Source organism: Megascapheus bottae, chromosome 4 (assembly GCF_031878675.1).
Source record: "Megascapheus bottae isolate mThoBot1 chromosome 4, mThoBot2.hap1, whole genome shotgun sequence".
Lineage (NCBI taxonomy): Eukaryota > Metazoa > Chordata > Mammalia > Rodentia > Geomyidae > Megascapheus > Megascapheus bottae.
In genome coordinates, this window is record NC_143512.1 from 15,946,412 (window position 1) to 15,967,904 (window position 21,493).

Sequence of the window (21,493 nt, forward strand, 5' to 3'; positions counted from 1 at the left end):
TTACATTGGTTTACCTTCAGTCTTTGTCTCATTCTCTTGTTTTTCCACTTCACTTCCTAAATTCAAATAAACAAATAAATGTATATATAATGCAACAGGTATCAAAAGTCAGATACAGGCACAACAGGGGAATAAACCATATAGAAAAAAAAGGAAAAAGAAATAGCTTCACATAGTATATTGAAAAAAATCACCACAAAGATTAGCCTCTTGTTTCCATATCCTGGAGTTCATTTTACTTAGCGTAATCCTATATGGTCATATTCACATAGCTATTGAGCTATTGTGATCCTCTACTGGGACTATCCTAGACATGTACTAATTGTTACAAATGAGGGAAATCATGGAGCCTATATTTCTTTAGGTCAGGCTTGTAAGATTCTTTGAGTTAGACATTATTTAACTCATTTCAATTTTTCTGGGATTATTGAGTAAATAATCTGAGGCAGGGAGAGAAACTCAGAGACAGGACTTTAAAGTTTTAAAGTAGAATTATTTGACCAGAGGCTTCGTATCTATATCTATCTATATCTATCTGTCTAGTAAGGTGTGTGTGTGTGTGTGTGTGTGTGTGTGTGTGTGTGTGTGTGTAGAAAAGAAAGCCAGATATGGTAATTTATGCCTATAATCTTAGCTAGTGAAAAATAAGTGACAAAAGAATCACAGTTTAAGACCAGCCTTGGGAACAAAAAGTGAGATTCTATGTCAAAACGTACTGATCTTAGTAATCCATGCCTATAAGCCCAAACACTGGGCTGTCAGAGGTAAGAAGACTGCAGTCTGAGTTAGTCTGGGCAAAGCACAAGACTTTATCTGAAAAATGGAATATTCATAAACAGAATTTTATTGTACCATTAAAATCAGTATTTTTTATTCTGATGTATAAAAATTATACCAAGATTCCTTAGAATATTCTGCATAACTTCAATCTCAGCTAAGGAGCCCTGGTTGTAGATGATTTGTTTAAATCTCCATTTAAGATCACTTAGTTGTCCATGCTGTGGTGGCATGCCCTTGTAATCTTAACTATTCTGAAGTCCAAGATCCAGAGACTTTTAGCCAGCCCAAGCAAAAAAAGTCTATGATACTCTATCTCCAAAATAACTAGCAAAAAGTAGAGCTGGATATGTGGCTCAAATCATAGAGCTCCAGCCATTAGCAAGCAAGACAAATAAGCATGAGACTGTAAGTTTAAATGTTCCCCTGGATATAAGAGATCACTTAGCAGATAGGTTGTTATAACACTTTAAAGTATCTTACTTAGAAAAAAATTTAGGAAAATGGAATTATAAGAAATCTTATCATTTATAAAATACAGTGGTTAGGTGAGAATATTCTTTTTGTTCAAAGCTAGCACATTACCACTTGAGCCACAGTGACACTTCTAGGTGAGAATATTCTCTAAATCCACTTTAGTTCTAGCATTCTTCAATACTATGACATTAGAATCTGAAATTAAATACTGTGTGAAAAGTGATAAGCAAGGTCCTCTGCTGAAATGCAATTTTAGAATTTCTCTCAATTGTGGTTTGTAAAATTACTGTTTCAAGGAAAATTGATTGATTGATTGATTGATTGATTGATATGCCTGACCTGGGCCTTGAACTCAGAGTCTACCTTGTCAAAGGCCTCATTTTTGTGCTACAATCAAAAATGGAAAGATGGACACAGTTTTGGTTTTGGTATTGTCTATTGCATCACCTTGACTTAGTGCCCGAAAGATGGTATTTTCCTTTCCACATAGCTTTATTACCCATTATTAATCTTAGACATTAAATATAAACAATGCTATGCTTTGTGGCATGACAGCTTCAGATTAAGTAATATTCTCTTGTTACTAATGGTTACTGCTGCTTAGCTCCTCTTGAATAGCGAAATGATAATCTATTTTAGGTTTTGTGTTTATCTAATTCAACTAAAGTCAACACAGTCTTTAAAATTCCAGAATTTTAATACAATGTAAATATACTTTCACCCAACTGTTTAAGTATATTCATATATTATCTGTGTTCTCTGATTTTGGAGTCCCACAGATAATAAAGGAATGTACAATTTATAGTGCCTGGAACTGTAATTCTTGGAGCTTTTATTTTATTTTCTATGTTCTTGAATTACAGATGAACCCTTTGCTTAAGGAATGAATAGTCCAGGAAGGAGATAGTATTATAAACATACACTAAATGCAGTAAAGGACCAATTAATTCTATAGTAATAAATAATATTTTATTTGAAGGCTACTTCCTAGTTCACTTCCATTCCAAATAAAATGGAGACAGTGCTTTTTTTTTTCTTTTGGTTATGGAGCTTGGATCTGGCCCTGGGCACTGTCCTTGAGCTCTTCAGCTCAAGGCTACCACCTATCCCTGGGCCTGGGTGTTGTCCCTAAGCTCTTCAGCTCAGGGGTAGGATACCACCCTACCCCTTGAGCCACAGCACCACTTCCAGTTTCCTAGTGGTTAACTGGAGATGAGAGTATCACTGTCTTTGTGCCCAGGCTGGCTTTGAACCTTGATCGATCCTCGGATCTTAGCTCTGATTACAGGCATTGCGCCTGGCTGGAGACAGTGCTTTTTTTAAAAAGTACTTTGCACAAAGTTGTATAAGGTTGCCACTTAACCAATCTGTTTATGAATACAATGCACCTTGATCAATGTCATTCTCCCTCCTCCACCCACCCTTTCTTCCCCTTTTCTTAATTTTTAAAAAATATACATTGAATTCTTGATTTCATTCTCCCCCACTTCTCCTCTTCATCCATCTATTCTGTACCCCTTGACCTCATCCCACTCCTTTCAAGTACTTGCTTTGTGTGATTATTTTGTTGAACTTTGACTTTGACTTCCTAAGGAATTACACTAATTGAGTTCCCCTTTGAATCTACCATATTTTAATACATTTGTATATATTTGCACACCCTAATATTTACTTACAATTTTATAAACTAAATACATAAGAGAAAACATATATCCTTTGTCTCTGGGCCTGACTTCCTTAACATAAGTTTTTCCAAGCTTTTTTATTTCCTTAGAAATGGTGCAATATCATTCCTTAAAAAGGATGAATAAAATTCCATTGTGTTTATACATAGTATTTTCTTGATCTGTTCATCTATTGGAGGGCATCTGAGTTGACTCCATACCTGAACTATAGTGAATAGTACTGCAGGAAACATGATTATGCCGGTGGCTTTACTGTATCCTGGTTTGTAATCTTTTGGATAAATGCCCAGGAATTGCTGGATCATAGGGTAGTTCTGTGTTTCCTTCTTTTGAGGAATCTCTACACTGTTCTGCAAAATGTTTAAGGAAGTTCACATTCTCACCAACAGTGTATTAGAGTTCCTCACTAGCCACTGTTATTGTTAGTTTTCTTGATAATGGCTATTCTAGCTGGGGTTAGCTAGAATCTTAATATTGTTTTGATTTGCATTTTCTTTATGACGAGAGATGTTGAACATTATTTTCATGTACCAATTGGACATTTTTACTTCTTCTTCTGAGAAGACTCCTTAGATCATTAGCCCATTTGTTAATTAGATTTTTTGAGTGACTAATTTTTATATTCTCTGTATATTCTGGATATTCCACCATTGTCTGATGTGTAACTGGCAAAAGATCTTCATATTTTGTTGGCTGCGTCCTTTGCAGTGCAGAAGCTTTTTAGTCTTTTTCGATTTTCTGTGATTCTGAATCTTTTCTGAGAAAGTTCTTTTATTTCACTTAAGTCAAGCTAAATAGTCATTATTCTGCTCAAGAAACTTGAGCACATTCCCTACTGAGAATGTGTGTGTTCCTTCTGTATCACTGTGATGACTGCCTGACAGATGTCCTCAGGGTGAGAAGACATCTATATTTTCTCCTTTCAGAGGGTTCAGTCCATGGCTTCATGGTTCTTTGTGCTTGAGTAGAACTATACAGAAAGTATGGTGGAAATGTCTATTCCTCTCACAGCAGATATAAAACAAAGGAAGAAAGAGAAGTCAGACTAAGATATAATGCTCAAACACACACTAGCCAACTACTTCCTCCAGTTAGGATCCGCAACTGAAATTTCCACAAACTCCCAAACTAGCTCCACCAACTGAGGACTAAGGATTTAACACATGTTCCTGGAGAAGAAATTTCATATTTAGTCCCATAATGGATAATGTTAAACATCAGGGATTTATCTTTAATTAAGCTTGTTGAGAGATTAATAGTCTATTTTCAATTGTACAACAAAGGTGAAGAATATTTGCCTCTGGATAAATTGTGGTAAACACTCTCAAACAGAGATGACCCCTTGTCCTCAACAAAAAAGACACCAGAACTATAGGAAAATAGAGGATATGGTTTGGATGATCTCAATGTCTTCTTTACCATAGTGGTTGTTTTTCTGTTCAAAAAAAATGCCATCTTGTGTGCACATGGAGACTAGCTACTGAAGGAAGCATCATCAGGAAAATAGTAATTTAAAGATAACCTGGAAAATAAGTTTACAAAACCTCATGTCCATTGATAAAAAGCTGGACTGTGGTATGTGCCTGTCATTCCAGCTATGACAGTAAGTATAAATAGGATGAACACAATCTCAGGCCAAAAGCAAAATATTACCTCAAAAACAGACTAAAAGCTCAGGGACAGCATCTAGGCCCAGAGTTCAAGCCTCATATCCGGGGCGGGGGAGTGGAAAAGAAAATAGAGCAGCAAAAATGGCTATAGGATGGCTCATGCAGTAAGAGAGCCTTGCAAATGCATGATCCCAAGTTCAAATGCTACCACCCAAACTTAGCCTTTCATAAAATGCACTAAAAAAACTGCTGTGTCAAAATTTGTCTTGCTTAATCAAGGAAGTAGTTCATATATTCTGTCCTTGGAGCCCTGCCCTACACAGCAATCTTGTGACACTTAGAGCCACCTTAAGGGTTCAAGAAACACAGATGCACACTGCTGGTCTAGGCAGGGTGAGAGTAAGCAAGCTCCTCCCTTCACATGCTTAACTGTGATATTCTTGGAACTTGTAAATATCACAAGTCTTGTATGTATTTTCATAATTTTGATGAAGATCTTGAGGATAGGAGATGCTAAAAATGTCATTAAAACAATCAACATGAATTTAGTTCTCACATTAGAGGTCCAGTATTCTCTAGATGCTATAAATGAGAGTGAGAGGAAGTGAAGATAAATAAGAGAGGGAAGGAAGAGGAGAGGGACCAGGTGAGGGAAAGAGGGGAGAAGGAAAGAAGGAAGGAGGGAGGGAGGGAGGGAAGAAGGGAGAAAGGAAGAGGAAGGGTAGAAGGGAGGGAGAGAGAGAGGGAAGGGGGAGAGCAGGATGGAGAGGAGAGGAGAGGAGAGGGGAGAGAAGAAAGGAAGAAAGGGAAGAAAGAGGAGGGGAAGAAGAGAAAGAAAGAAGGAAGGAAGAATTATGGAAGGAAGGAAAGAAAGAAGAAAGGAAGGGGAGAGAAAAATGACCTCTAAAAGGTGCCATGTTCCCTTACCCAAACCTCAGTATATGTTACTTCACATTATAAAAAGGACTTTGCAGGTAGAAAACTACAGATTTTACAATCAGATTATCCTGCTGCGCCTAGACAATCACAGGTCACTTAAAAGCAAAGAAACACTATTCAACTATAGTATGAACAGCTCCCACAGAGGAAGAATTCTGAGAGACTCAAAGCCTGGGAATAAGTTTAGTTGTGCTGAGGGTCTGAAGCTGACCAGGAGAGTGTAAGTAAATGAGGAGTGGAGAGAAGCCCCTGGCCTGGAATACAGATGTTCCCTGAGGAGCAGAGCAGGGATTCCTGCTTGACAAGCAGCAAGCACATAGACCCTCAGACTTCCATTCACCAAGAATCCAATCCTGTCAACAGCCTGAATGAGCGTGCAACTGCATTCACCAACATTGCTGAGCCAACAGAAAGAAAGTACCCTGCCAACCCCTGAATTTCTGTCATATCCCGAGTACCGGATCTGCCTTAAACATCCCAACATAGACTTCTTACAGACCTGTGAAACAAAATACCAGTGTTACTTTAATGGCTAAGACTGTGGTAGTCTGCTATGGCTGTGACAAAAAGTTATGCAAATAATACATGAGCTTTAGCTGCAAAGAATTAATAAAATAGAAAGTAGGTTAGCCAGGCGCGGTGGCTACTCAGGAGGCTGAGATCTGAGGATGGCAGTTCAAAGCCAGATTGATCACTAAAGACCATGAGACTCTTATCTCCAATTAACCACCAGAAAACTGGAAGTGACACTGTGGCTCAAGGGGTACGGGTAGATTGAGCTGAAGAGCTCAGGGACAACACCCATGCCCAGGAGTAGGGTGGTAGCCTTGAGCTAAAGAACTCAGGGACAACACCCAGGCCCAGGGGTAGCATGGTAGCCTTGAGCTGAAGAGCTCAAGGACAGTGCCCAGGCCAAGTTCAAGCCCCAATACCCACAAAAAAAGGAAGTAAGTAAATATTAATTAAGTAAGAAGACTGATGATATTAATGAGAAAGATCAGTAGTCAGGATGAGATGTTCCAGAAGAATCATATGTCTTTTACATCTCACAGATATTCCCATTTTGAAGAATGTCTTAGGCCTATTCTTTTTTTTAGCAAGGATTTATTGATTTATTTTTAGTAGTTCATATACTTTAATAGGGTTAAAATAAGAAGAAACAGAAAATGAGAGAAACATTTTTTGCTTGCCTGAAGGACATGGATTTTAAAGATCCCACCATAATTTCTTTTTGCCAATCCTGGGCTTGAACTCAGTGCCTGGGCACTGTCCTTGGACACATTTTTTTGCTCAAAGCTAGTGCTCTGCCACTTGAGAGATAGCACTACTTCTGGCTTTTTCTATGTATATGGTACCAAGGAATCAAACCCAGGTCTTCATCCATGCTAGGCAAGCATTCTACCACTAGGCCAAACTTCTGGCCCCCTACCAGCATTTTTGAATAGGCTTCAAAGAGACTAAAATTGTCACTTGGTTTAACAAACCAAAAGTCCCTATTGATTATCTTTTAGAATTCAGTTCAACCAGAAGATGTCTCAATGTGTTGCATAAGATAAAGCAGACTTTTGGCCTATTCTTATACCTGTTTGCCAGTGTGAGAATCTATTGCCAGTACTGAGATTTGAACACAGGACCTTGTAATTGCAAGAGCAGGAACTTCACCACTTGAGCCATGCCACCAGCATCCTTTTACAAAATAATAATTTTCTGGTTTGGGATTGTCTTCTTTTTAGTGGTAGAGATTGGATGCAGGGCTTCATACATGCCACATCTCTACCCCTAACCTATACAGCCTACTATCCCATCATTGTTTAAAGGGCATTTCGGGACTTGTAAAACTAACCAAGATTTTGGGAGTCAGGGCATAGTGTCTTCCAATCATTTTACTTTAGCGCTGCCTCAGAATAGCCAGAGGCACCTGTTCACCACTCAGCTCTACTTCTCAACACTAAATAATGAATCTTGTTAAGAAAACAACTTCACTTTGTTGAGAACATTGCCAGCATAGGAACCACATGGACACAATATGCACTGGTTAAATGCTTCTCTACATTCCTTTCGATTCCCTGCAGCATATGTTAGAGATAATGTTTAATAATCCAAAGGGTAGAGTATAAATTATTTTATTATTATGAACAATCAATACACATCTTTTCAGTGGGGGAAGAGGAAAAGATGAGAGCTTTCAATAACATGCTTTGGAAGCCTGATGTAAAAGTAAGAATCCAGATCATGTTTCAGTCATTAACTAAAGGAAGAAAAAGAAGAAAAGAAAAGAAAAGAAAAAGTAAACAAATGAGAAGAAAATATTTGTAATTCACAGGGGAAGGACTTATTTTTCTTCAATATGTTCTCCCATGTCAAGAAAGTGCTAAGAGCCTAGTAGAAGAAAGTGGAAAGATGATTAAACTAAAAGTCACAGGTAGAGAGATATACAGGCTCACTCCTAAAATCCCAGTTACTCAGGAGCAAAGGTGGGGAGGACCCAAGTGTGAGCAAATCTGGGCAAAAGAGAATGTTTCTAAAAATCTCCAGGAGACCTATAACAGATGGAATGCAGGAAAGACTATGATGACCTGAGAAATCCGTGCATAAGATGAACAGACCCAGAAGATTTCATGCCTGGGCACTGGCATGGAATTCTCATGCTCATTTCGCCAGTGGTTGTATTTCTGAGCCTCTAAGATCACAGGAAAAAGTGGGAAGAACAAGTACCGCCCCAGGCAAGGCCGCAGTGACAAAGAGGACCAGAACTCCTGGAAAGGAGCCCTGGTCTCGTGATCCCAAGCCCTCAAAAGCACTCTGAAACTGTAAGAACAGGATATATGTAGAACCTTAGGATCAGTGACTCCCTGGTGAAGACACAAGAGTCAGCAAACGTGATTAGAAGAATACAGCTATTTCTGCATGCACTGACCAAGTGGACAGAGAGCTTGTCGTCAATTCCTCAAGGTCAGTTGAAAGCCTGGGAAAAATTCTGGTATCCACAGAGGTGTGAGGAAAGCCAGGAAAAGTGCATGTAAAACTGTGCACATATCCAAATACAACAGGTACACTTTAGCCACTAACCAAACCAGAGAGATGGAGGTGGGACGGCTGGGGCAGCTGTCATCCTGATCCAAACCATTTTGCCTGGATCTCCAGATTCTGGCCACACCCCGTATTACTTTCTGTTTCTCCTGACCGATGGGATACCAGACTTGAGGCCACACCTAGCAATACTGGAATTGTCTCTGTAGACTTACACCACTACCAGCAGCTGATGGAGGTAGAGGTGGCTCAGTGGTGAGCCAGAGAATCCAGGTGATTTGGTGATATACCAGGAGACACAAATACTTGTTAGTGAGTGGGAATGTGCAGGAGATTTCAAAGAGCCTGGGAATGTGGCCCATCCATCTTTCCAGTCCCAGAGCTGGCATGTTGGAAAGAACAAGACCAAGAAAAAAGAACGACTGCAGGAACACCAGCAGCAGAACTGCCTTCATGGACCTAAAGAATTCAAGAGCAACAAGAAAAAGAAAAGGGGAGGCAAGCCCATGCCCAACACCAACACCACTGGGCTCTGTAATCCATGTGAGGGTGCAGCCAGAGACCACGCTGACCCTCAGCCTCGCCTGCCTTCGGGCACAGTCAGAGCAGCCAGGGTCAAGAGGGCCCCCGGTCCCAAGAACAACGAGGATCTGGAGAAGCGCTACCAGTGCCTGCTGCTGGAGCAAACTAATACAGCAACAGCTCTTCAGTGAAATCCACCAACTGAAGCAGCTAAAGCAAGACCTGCAGGAACAACAACAGGAAGAAAAGGAGAAGATGGCCCAGGTGCAAGAAACACTGAAAGCACAGTTAGAAGACCACAAGGTAGCCATCCAGATGTTGCTTTCAGAGAAAGGCCACTTACAATCTGCCCTGGCCCACATGGAAAAGGAAGCCAACCAAAGTCAAGTGGAGCATCAAGATCTGACCAGCCACCTGCAGGCTTCTCAGCAGCGCAGCTTAGACCTGGAGATGGCCTTGTCTGCCCTCACCACCACGCAGAAGGACACTGAGCAGAAGAACAGACAGCTCATCCAAGGTCTGGGTGATGTGAAGCTGCAGCTCGAGGCAAAGAGCAGAAGCTGGGACAACCTGCAGGAGCTGAATGCAGCCTTGCAGGGGAAGCTGGACGTGCTCCGGACCCAGAAGGCCAACATGAAGTTTAGAATGGAAAAATTGCAACGAGCACTAGGGGAGCGGGCAGTGCTGAAAAGAAGACTACAGAACCTACAAAGTGTGGTGAGCGCATTGAGGTTGGAGAGGGACAAGTGTGCGGAGGACCTGAGGGTGGAGAGGGCCACGTGGACGGAGAAGGTGTGGCTCTCACAGGAGATGAACCAACTCACAGACGAGCGGGAGGAAGACCTGTGGCAGATGGTGGATCTAGAGAAGAAGCTGGCAGAAACGGAGAAGAAGCTGGCAGAGGCGCAGCGCCCTGCAGGACCATATCAGGCTGAGCAGCAGCACCAGCCCCAGGCCTGCCAGACGAAGGAGGACTTCAAGAACCTGCAGCCACAACTCCAAATGCAGGCTCAGGAAAACCAGAGCCTCGGTCTCCAGAACCTGGAGCAGCAGGAACGGCTGCTGATACCGCCGAAGAAGGTGGAGGAGTGGGATGGGCATGACGAGGCTCAGCCCAACTTCCCTGACACCCAGAGATGCACAGTCCTGCCTACCAGAGAGCTGAAAGAGCAGCTGGAGCAGCTGCAGGAAGCTGTCCACAGGCTGAGCACTGAGAAGGACCAGCTCACCAGCCTCCTGACCTCAGAGCAGCGGGAGAAGAAACAGCTCCAGGAGAAGCTGGAGCAGCGAGAGATGCAGTTAGGAGAGTGGAAGGAGGTGGCTGAAGGAAGTTGGCAAGCAGCCCAGAGTCTACAGGAGCTCAATGCCCAGTACCTGGCCCAGCTGCAGGAACTCAGAGACACCTGTGAAGACGATAGGGCCTCCATTCAGCAGCTGAGTCAGAGAAGGAGGAGCTGCAGCAGCACCTGCTGAGGCACACCCAGCTGCTGGAGCAGCAGGAGCAGGACCTGACCTTGACCCACTGTCTGGAAGCCAGTAAGCAACAGAAGGAGCAAGTCCAGGCCCAGCTGAGCTTCCTGGCTTTCCCCAGAGAAGACAGAGAAGGGGACAAGGAAGAAGCAACGGCTGAGGCGGCAACTCCACCGGCCGTGACCATCCTAGAGGCTGTGGACAACCCACGAGTTACGCAGGCCCTTTACGTTAAGGCCCAATCAGGTGCTGAGGTGACCAAAGTGAAACTCAGCCAGCAGCTGCAGGAGCAGCAGGCCCGCTGCCAGTGCCTGGACAACCTGGCAGCCCAGTGCCAGACCAAGCTGGAGCAGCAGGCCCTGTTCCCAGACAGCAGGAACCATGGTCCATCAGGGGACAGCAAGCAGGACACGCGGGGGTCTGAGAAGAAGATGAAAACCTGCTTCCTGCGCGCCGTGCCTGACCAGGTGGAGCACCAGAATCCAGTGGGGGACCTCCAGCGCCGCTGCGCCCAGCTGTCCAAACCCATCAGCGCCCTGGACGACCCCATAGTGCTGTGCAAAGAACGGATGGACGTCCTGGACCAGCCGTGTAAGGAGAAAGATGAGTGTGTCAAGCAGCTGACCCAGGAGAAGGTGCAGAAGAAGAGGAGCTGCAGGAACTCCTGGTGCTGCTTGTGGGGGAAGGCAAGGAGTGCCAGGGCCAGATGCCAGCACTCCCCGAGACCCCTGCTGCTGAGGCCACTTCACACCTGCCAGGCCCTTCCACCACTGAAGAGAGCAAGGAGCAGAAATTCTTTGCAGATGCCCAACTCCAAGAGACTGTGCAGCCTGCCCAGGGAGAGGCTGGGGGCCTTGTCGCCTAAAGGCCTCCACCACAGAGCCCACTGTGATGCGGATGCCTGATACCCAGCCCCCTGAAGAGCTTTCTGGCCTGGGCAACCAGCGATCCAGGTTGGCTCCTTTCTTCTCCAGGCTGAGGAAAATGATGTGCTGCCGATAACAACTCTCCAAAGACTGCTCAGCCACCATGACAATCTCTTAAGCCTGGACCTGAGGGGTCATGACTGGACTTCAACCACATAGGACAGACCCTGCGGGAGCTGGCCCTAACTCGAAGTCAACTAAAGAGCCACTGGCTTCCGGGGAAGGGGGTCTTGATAGAGTTTTCACAAACAATAAATTTTTACAAGGTAAAATGCAGTGTCATGGTGTAATATTCTATTAGTATATGGTATCTGTGATCTTCTTTTATTAATGAATTCTAGGTTGTCATACCCATTGTTATTTTCTGACATTTTCATGCTGATTTATGGAATAGTTTTCATAATTTTTATGGGACAGGAAAAATCTTTTTCTTCAGATGAGTTATTTTCTGAAGTGAATTGGTTGGTGCATTTGTGATTTTTTAAAATTGTACTCTATCAGGAACACTCAATTTTCTCATTTGTATTTTCACACACCACTATCTTTGCACTCTCTGGTTAAATAAACAGTACAAACAGAAACGTTTATTAAATCTGATAGTTTGGGAAAAATATTCATACAACATCCCATAGGGGTAAAACATAGACCAAGATAAGGCAGAAAGGAAATGTAGAATACTATATACAATTATAGAACATCTATGGTAAGAATATCAATCATCTCAATTTCTCACTTATGAGTTTTTGAAGTGATACATGTGGCATCCTCTATTAAATCTAACACTCAAAAATTTTTAAAGGTAAATAAATATGACAAGAATGTCTTAAAATGTACTAAGCAGATGTCTATAAATCACAGAAAAACAAATCACAATACACTGAGAATGTTTATAAGTATAAGCCTTGTTAGAAATATGAGGATCATGGTTCAAAGCCAAAGCACTATATGTGCATGAGTAAAATACTGTCATGAAACTCATTTGTACAATGACCATATACTGAACGGTGATTGACAAGTTATCTGGGGTTTGTACTAGTACGAGCGGACAAGGAAAACAGAATATAAACAAGTTCCAAGCAGTTTGCATTCAAGTGCGATAATAGATGATGAAGCTTGAAGAGATTAGAGGGAAAGGCAGGGCGGTAGGTTTTAGAAAGAATGCTGGAGGAAGGGAGATCCATTGCAGACTGGTATGCCAATGGCAGAATCACACCTCCCTGTCCCCACTCGTGCCCCCTCTTCTGAACTAATGGATGGTTCTTAAATGTAGGCATATAACACGACACGAAATTTACAAAAATCTAACAAATGGACAAATGAAACAATTCACAGAACGCAAAGTACAAATGACAACTTCATGAAGTCCATTAGTAACAAAGAGAAATGGATTGACATTTGACTCCCTCTCACCCCAATCACAATAGTTACCATTTATAAACAAAAGTATGTGGGGGGAGGGAACAGAATTGTGCTTAGCATTATAGTGATTACCTTGCATGCACAAAGCCCTCAGTTCAATTCCTAGGTACCACACAAACACACAACAAAGCCAGAAGTGGTGCTGTAGCTCAAGTGGTAGAGCACAACCTGTCAGAAAGCTCAAGAATAATGCCTAGAAATAGATTTAAAACTCCAGGACTGGCAAAAAAGAAAAAAGAAAAAATTTGCTGGTAAAAATGTGGGTGAAAGAATCCTGTATACTGTTGGCAGAAAGGGATACTTTTGGAGAATCAGCATGGAGGTTCTTGAAAAAATTAAAATAGACCTACCAAGTGATCCTTCTATACCCCCATTGGGCCTATGTCCAAGGGAATATAAGTGAACATACAGTAGAGACATGGGAATACGCGGTTTGTTGTAACTATTCACAATCGCCAACCTATTGGGGCCAGCCTAAGTGCAAAACTGCTAAAGAAATCATAAAGAAAAATGAAACTGTAGTATGTGTAAGAAAATGAATAAAACTGGAAGTCATCATATTGAGCAAGATAAACCAGACTTAGAAAGGCAAATACTACATGATAGTGATGGTGATAATTATATAAGGAGGAGAGTTTGGGGGAACCCCTGTGGGAATGAAAGGAAGGAATGAGTGTGGTGGGAGATAACTATGGTAGAAGTGTAATATAAGGATGAGGGCAAATAGCTTAATGAAACCCACTAAAATGTAAAATGAAGGCAAGAGATGAGGAGGAAGAGGAAGGAAAAATACTACAAAAATTCTATGAAAATGGTGATGTGTTTGTGACATTTAACAATGGAAATATGTTATCTCATTAAGTCCAAAATACTCTTTATATAAGTTTAAGTAATCGAATTTAAAAAGTAAGCATTTTGCGGGAATGGAGCCTGATTTAAGATTAGAAAAGTTCTAGTACTTGTAAATGAGAGCAAAATGGAGAAATTGGCCAGAGACATATTTTCAAGCATGACAAGTTTCCAACAATACAGTATTGGTAGGAAAGTGTCGTCTAATTGCCCATGCAAAGGTCCCCAGGAAACAGACTGATCAGGGAGAGAAATGGGGCAGGGAGACCTCCCGGGTTCTCATTGCTCTGCTCCTAACTCTAACAGTTGGTAAAATATCAAAACGGCTTCTATCCATGAGTAAAGCAAGTTAGAGAAAACCCACGAATCTGAAACCTGATGGTGAAACCTTGATTAAGTGTGTATAGACAGGTTTAATGTGCAGGCACACGTGTACACACATACACACACACACACACGCACACACACACACACACACACACACACACACACACACACACCAAGAAGTGGTTTTATTGAGCAAAGCAAGTTGTCTCTCGCCAGCACACTAGGATCCTTGTAGGTGAAGAACATTTCTCTTGTATTTCCAGATACATTTGGACTAATAAAAATAGGAAATGTTCTCTGGCTATACCACCCCAAATGCATATCTTAATAACATTGTTAGCCATTTGGTAAGAACTTCTAAAGATATTATTTGATATATGAGAGATGATGTACTTTATGTCATGAATATGAATGCTGAGTAAGTTTTATTATGTAGCCCTGTTCTGTCCAATATGGCCGTTACTAATTTGTGAGTTCTTAAGTGTCGTTAGCGTAACTGGGAGTGGCCTACATGTGTAATCCTAGGATTTAGGAGGGTAAAGCACAAAGGTCACAAGTTTGAGGTCAGGATTAGCAATCTACTAAGACCCTGTCTTGATCTTTGGCTTCTCCCAGAAATAAATGTAGTCTGACTTGAATTTTCTTTAAGCATTAAATCAATACTGAACTTAGAAGACATGCTACAGATAAAGAGAATGTAAAGTAAATCAGTAACAATTTTATATTAGTAATAATATTTTAGATAGATTAAATATGTTTTCTCTTGCTAGGTAGATGCCAGGAAAGGAAGCAAGAGAAATAAGCTTGTGATCATAAGTTCAAACACTTGCAACACCATTAAAATAATGATTGCTATTAACTGAAATCCTATGCTACATACATTTAAAAATCTCACCGGGTGAGTTCATAATGCTATCTGGAAAAGAGAAAAGAAAGCCTCATGCTTGATAGGCAGGTATTATAGTACTAGAGTTATTTGTGCCCAAGCCCTGTCTGCATTAGTTATTTTCAGTAAAGTCTCATGCTGTTTGCTGAGGCCTGCCTAGGCTGTGATCTCCCGTTTTTGTCTCCCACAAAGCTGCATGACAGGTGTATGTGATCATGCCTATAGTACTGAGAAAGATGGGCTTTCACTAATTTTACTTTGTACAATCTAGCCTCAAAAACTGCAGTCTGAGTCCTTGGTATCACAGGAATGAGCCACTGCCCTTGGTCCTTCGTTCTAAAAATCATTTCACTGTTTCCTGTTACATTTTAAATGCAGTTGCAATAAAATTAAGAACTATATGAATGTGACACATGCATTTTTTTGAGTAATGCTGTGATCTAGAAACTGGATATTTTCTGTAATCTAGACATTAGAGATTAAAGGCTTTGTAGCATTTAAAGATTCTGAGTGAGATTACTGGGTGGGTGTTATATACTTCATGTGACAGTGGAAAATAGTATATGTTGCACAGTATATGCCTTTTAGAGTTTGGCCACAAGGCTTAAGGATGACCCTCCTGATTCCTTTAGAAGAAAATTATATATTTCCTGTGGCCAGAAAGCAATCCATATAATGTTATCATTTTTGCCATTCAAACAATTTCAATTTCCATAATCATTCCAATACAGATCATCATCTTTGCTTGAATCCAGAATTTGATCAAGGATTAACATATAAAGAGCACTCAATTTTGTTACTCCTTTACAAAATTCCTCTATAAAGTATAAGTTTCCTGTTTAATGAAGGATGTTAGGATGCTATAAATTCATACTGGAAAAGGATAAATTCTTATATTTTAAATAGCTGGCTTTTAAAGTAAGGAATCTATATAATAGCTGCCTTGAATTATGATTAAGCATTTTTCTCTTTTTCAAATAGCACTATGAACTTACCAAGTGGGATTTTAAAAGATGTATAATATATTTCATTTAGTAACAATCATTATTTTAATGGTGGTGCCAGTGTTTGAACTTATGATCACCAGCTTATACCTCTTGCTTCCTTGGCTGGCATCTACCTTGAGCCACCCCTCTAGCCACCCCTCTAGCCAGCTTTCTGCTGATTGTTTTGGAAGTAGAGTCTAGCGAGCTTTACTCCTCACGCTGGTTTTCAACCATGATCCTCTGGATCTTAGCTTCCTGGGTGTTACTCAACAGGATACAGTTTCATTACTCTTTCTTTTTGAACTCTTATTTGGACATGTTTCTGAGCTTTTTTGCTTAAGGTCAGCATTCTACCACTTGGACTACACTTCCACTTCTAGTTATTTGCTCATTAATTAGTCTCATGAACTTTACTGCTTGAGCTGGCTTTGAACTACAAACCTCAGATCTCAGCCTCCTGAAGAGCTAGGATTATTGGCTTGAGTCACCATGTCTCACTTATTTTTTCCTTCAATGCATCAAAAGAATAAACCTTGTTAAGAGACCAGCTTCTTTTGACACAGCCCCAGCAATCCTGGGAAACAATTCACATTCAGTCATTCAGTCTTCTCCATTCAGATTTTTTTTTTTTTTTTTTTTTGCCAATCCCGGGCTTCGGCTCAGGGCCTGAGCACGGTCCTTGGGTTTTCTCGAGCTTAGAGCTCTACCGCTTGAGCCTCAGCACCACTTCTGGCTTTTTTCTATGTATGTGGTACTGAGGAATCGAACCCGGGTCTTTGTGTATGCTAGGCAAGCACTTTAACCACTAGGCCAAACTCCCGGCCCTACCTTTTACCTTTAACACTGGCTTTTCTTTTGAATATTTTGTCTTCCCAACACAATAAATCCACTACTTTTGAAGTACTACTGCTGAAGATCAAAGAAAACTTAAAGAAACAATGAGGTTAATGTTTCTGTATTTATTTTGCTGTATAATTACTATTCCTGATCTTCTCTTCTTTCACCAAGATTTTGCCAATGTGTTTTGCATCTTACCCCCATCAGTTTCTATATTCGGGACTCCTCCCAGCCTGGAAAAGTATACATTTCCCTTGCTATTGTAATTATAATTCATCTTGTCTTTTGGGACTTAATCTATTAATTCCACAAAACATACATTAAGTACCTATTACCCGTCAGATCTTTATTTTTAGTTTTCATGCCATTACTGTGGCTTAAACTTGGATTCTCACACAAGCCAAGCTTGTTTGCTTGTGGCTGGTGCTCTACACTTGTGCAATGCCTCCATTCTGGCTTTTTGCTGACTAACTGGAGATGGAGCCTGTCAGAGTTTTTCCCATGCCTGATTTGTATCATAAAACTGAAGATCTCAACCTTCTGATTACCTAGGATTATACGTATGAACCACAGATAGCAGGCTCAAGATTTATACTGTTACATAGAACTATAGATTGTATACTTTCTGAACAGATAATTTTTCTAGATCATGATTTCTTTCAAATGGAGGAAGGAAGAAATTATGTAATGAATAAACATTTAAATTGCTGACTACTCGAATTTCATGAAACTTATCTTTTCCTTGAACTTCTAGTGCCAGTATACTGAAATAGTTGGCTTTTCACAATTTTTCTAATAAGTTTACTGTCTTCTGCATATGTTTTCTCTTTATGTATATTTCTAAGAGGAAGAAGGAGACCCATTTTTAGTTTCAAACTCATTTTAATGACTTTTTCCAGTATATGCATAATCTTTTCATTTCTCTAGTATCTTGATATAACAATGGCCTCTTTTCCACTACCTTTAGCCTCTCTGCTGGCTTCTTCTACTCAGGTAAAACCTTTTAATCTCCCCTCCTGTTCTCCCACTTCTCCGTTTCACCTCCTATTGCTCCTCTATCTTGACACAATCTCTTCATATACATTTTTTTCCAGTTCTGGAGCTTGAATTCAGGGCCTAAGCACTGTCCTTGGGCTTTATCTATCTCTTGAGCCTCAGCACCACTTCCAGCTTTTTTTTTCTATGTATGTGGTATTGAGGAATCGAACACCGGTCTTTGTGCATGCTAGGCAAGCACTCTACCACTAGGCTAAACTCTCAGCCCCTTCATATGGATTTTTTGCTTGAATTTCCTTATTTTTTTACTACTTAGTTTTACCTATGAATTTCTCAAGTTTCTACTCAAGCATTCCTTCCTCTGAGAAGGCTTGTGAGACTCCTGAACAGTAGAGCTCATCACATATCTCCACTTACAATTTCACCTTGCATCCAATTGAATTGTGTTTACTAGACATCTATCTTCCCCAAGAGATTGTAAGATACTGTGGGAAGGTATAAGCTCTTATTAGTAATATTAGTAATATGGCTTGCTATAATAGGCCCTAAATGCATTAACTGAATAGGCAGATGAATGACTTCAATCCATCATTTCTTTACCTACAGCTACTGTGCTACGTTTAGGAATAATCCTATCATAGTCTAAGCCAATGGGTGTGTTACTTCTGAAGCCAGCCATGGCAAGGGCAGCATGACCTTAGCAAAGTGCCATGTATTAAATAGGAAATCAACGAACTTTCCTGTTTGTAAAATGTGCTGGCCAAAGGAAAGATGGTTGTTTTTGGTAAAAGCAGCAGATGAAAAGACCTTCTGTCCAACAAACATTCCTTCCTCACATTTCATTCACAGGAGGTTCTGTCTCGGAATTTAAACCATCAAGGACAGTTAAAATGGGAGCTTTCACACATGTGCAAAGACAAGCAGACAGTTGTGGAAATCTTTACTAGTGTGTCTGGGTATTCTGGCAAATAAATGGAAAAAATCCTGAATAATTGCCCATCCTAACTGCCAATTATTTCTATTACTTATTGAAAATAAGCACTGGGGAATAAACTTAAAATTAAATCATCTAGAAAATCAGTTTATTATTTGTACTCTAGTTTACATTTCAAAGATGAAGAATCTGAGACTCAGAGTAGTGTAAGGTAATTTGTCAAGATCTCATAGACAATTGGCCAAACTGGACCTTTAACTCAACAACTACGTAAAATTTTAAAACTCCATGAAGACTAATAGGATTAGATGAAATAAGTAAAATGTATTATGATAGTCTTAAATAGCTTATGTATCTGCTTCCAAATATTACTTCCCTTGCCTTTCCTTATACTTCTTGCAGTTAAAATATTGTTCATTTGAAAGTACTACTGTATATTATATACTTTGGGTTTTCAACTACTAAGTGTGTGGTTCTACTTTTGGAAGAATTGTGAACCAATGAGGGAAGTAATTACAGCTACATCATTTAAAAATGAATCTGACAAAATGTCATTGGGTGGCTGTTAAGGCCTATGAAGGAGGTCTGGAATTTTATTTGATTTGTAATTTTACAAGTTAGCTTTATGACTACTGTCAGAAAACATAGAATTTGAGTGAAGATCAAAGAGTATTACTTAGGATAATAGTCATAAACAGACTATTGGAATTTGTAGTTTTCCTAAACCTCAATGGCCAAACAAGAGCAGATAAGAAGTCCACACACTATGCCTTGGTGTGACAGGAGTGTTAACCTTAGCCTAGAAAACTGAACCTTTTTTAAAGCAATAAGACTGTCCCTTGCTCTAGAAAGATTCATCTCCATTTTTCAAGGATATTTGCTCTATCAACATATATAAATATTTGTCCAAAAGATAGTCTGAACTAGTATTTATGGTCACGAGAACACAGAAACAAATGGGATCCAGGAGTATTTTTCCCATGGATACCTCCTCATATCTCTATGTCGTGTCCTGTGTACATGCTATACCATCCACAGCCTCGCAGATAATCCAATCCTAATACCTGAACCATCACACAGAGAGATCAGAACCAAATATTTTTAGAAGTCTCATGAAGCATCTAATTAATAATTTTAAACAAGACAATGGGTTCTTCTGTGATACTGACCTCAACGAGGCCTGCAAGATCTCAGATTCAACTAACTCTACAAATCCTATAAACTGTTGGCAATAGAGAGCAAGTTGTTTTCTCCTTAAATTACTTGGATGAAGCATTAATCTAGGTGCAATGGAATGACTTAGCATTTGGACTGATTCCATTGTGGCTTGCAAGGAAGAGGTCTAGGACAACTGTATGATCCTTAACAAATGGCTTGTGAATTGAAACTGCCCTAAACTCTGTCAGTTTAGCTGAAGTCAGAGAAGTATTTTATGAGGAGTAGGGAAAAGTGTCCCAAGGGTCCACATAAATAAGTCACTTATCCTTAATTAATAGTAAGTAGTCTGAGGACAAGATAGTCCATAGGTAGTAAGTTCCCTTCCTTCCTTCCTCCCTTCCTCCCTCTCTTCCTTCCTTCCAGTAGTGGAGTTTGACCTCAGGATCTCATGCTTGTTAGGCAGCTACTCTACCTCTTGAACCATGTGTCTAATCTGGGGGCCTTACATTTTTGTTGGATGTTGACTTTAGACTAAGATAGTCTTATCTTTGCTTCCTGTATACCTGGATTACTGGCAAACACCACCACACTAGACTAGAAAATACTTTGAAAAACATTCTCAGGTTTCCCCTAATGAATTCTTAAGATGGAAACCGCTGCAGTTAGCAAGTTAATGCATAGTTTTTACACAGAAACTACAGTTCTAGGGTTGTAACTGTTGTTTATAACCATGAAAACAAAATAGGTGGGATCTACATCATTCAGGTCACAGATTAACAGTATCTCCAGTGTAGCCTCACAAGAAACCCAATGTTCCACGCTTACTTGGCATAATTGGTTACGACCCTTGCCATAGGAGAGACTGCCTGGGGAACCTGCCCTAACTGTCCACAGCACCACATGGCTTACATGAAATGAGTATCAGCTATGGTAATGGAGGAGTTGGCTTTGCTTTAGATAGTATAGTGGGAAATAAGGTTTAGCTGCCATTTCTTCATATAAAGTCAAGGTCCTACTGGGGCTAGTTTGGCAATGGTCTTCAACATAGCATTTGCGTATGACAAGTGCAGCAAGTTTTACCCTTCACACCTCATTAGTTGTTTAGTCTTAATTGACTTACAGCCAGAGAAATCATCAAGGTGCCGACTTATAAGGCCTCCATGGGTAAAGCATTCAGTGTTAACAGGGGCTTAGGAGAAAGCCAATAGCTGCTTCCAAAAGAAGTGTTCCTGGTAGCCCTCTCAGGGAAATGACTAATTCAGAATCACAGAAGTGCTTCCACATGGAAGCTTTCAGGGAAGCTGTTTTGATTTTGCAATAGGCAACATCATCAGCAGAGAAACCTGCAGTTTTGTACATGAGCTATTAAGGTATTTGCACCTTTCCTTGGATATTCTGGACAAGTAGCTTATTAGTAGTTTAAATATTCCATTAGAAGTTCTTCCTATATAAGCAAATCCTTCTGGCACTTATAAAATATATAGCACATCCATTTCAAATGCAGTTGTTTCAGATGTACAAGTAGCAACAAGAGTATATTGGTCCAAAGTCACATTAATTTTCATTTCCCACTGTGGACCTTATCAACTCCTTGTAATAGTGGAACGCTTGTATCCACACCCTCATAGAACTAGTGGAATGGTGGATTGGTAACTGTATCCAACA

At 40.5% G+C, this 21,493-nt stretch overlaps 1 protein-coding gene across 3 annotated transcripts in view; it reads left to right on the forward strand.

Moving 5' to 3' along the window:
- The window catches only part of Epb41l4a (erythrocyte membrane protein band 4.1 like 4A), a 773,501-nt gene that overhangs the window by 661,819 nt on the left and 90,189 nt on the right, over window positions 1-21,493 (forward strand). The gene's annotated exons all lie outside the window — the stretch shown is intronic.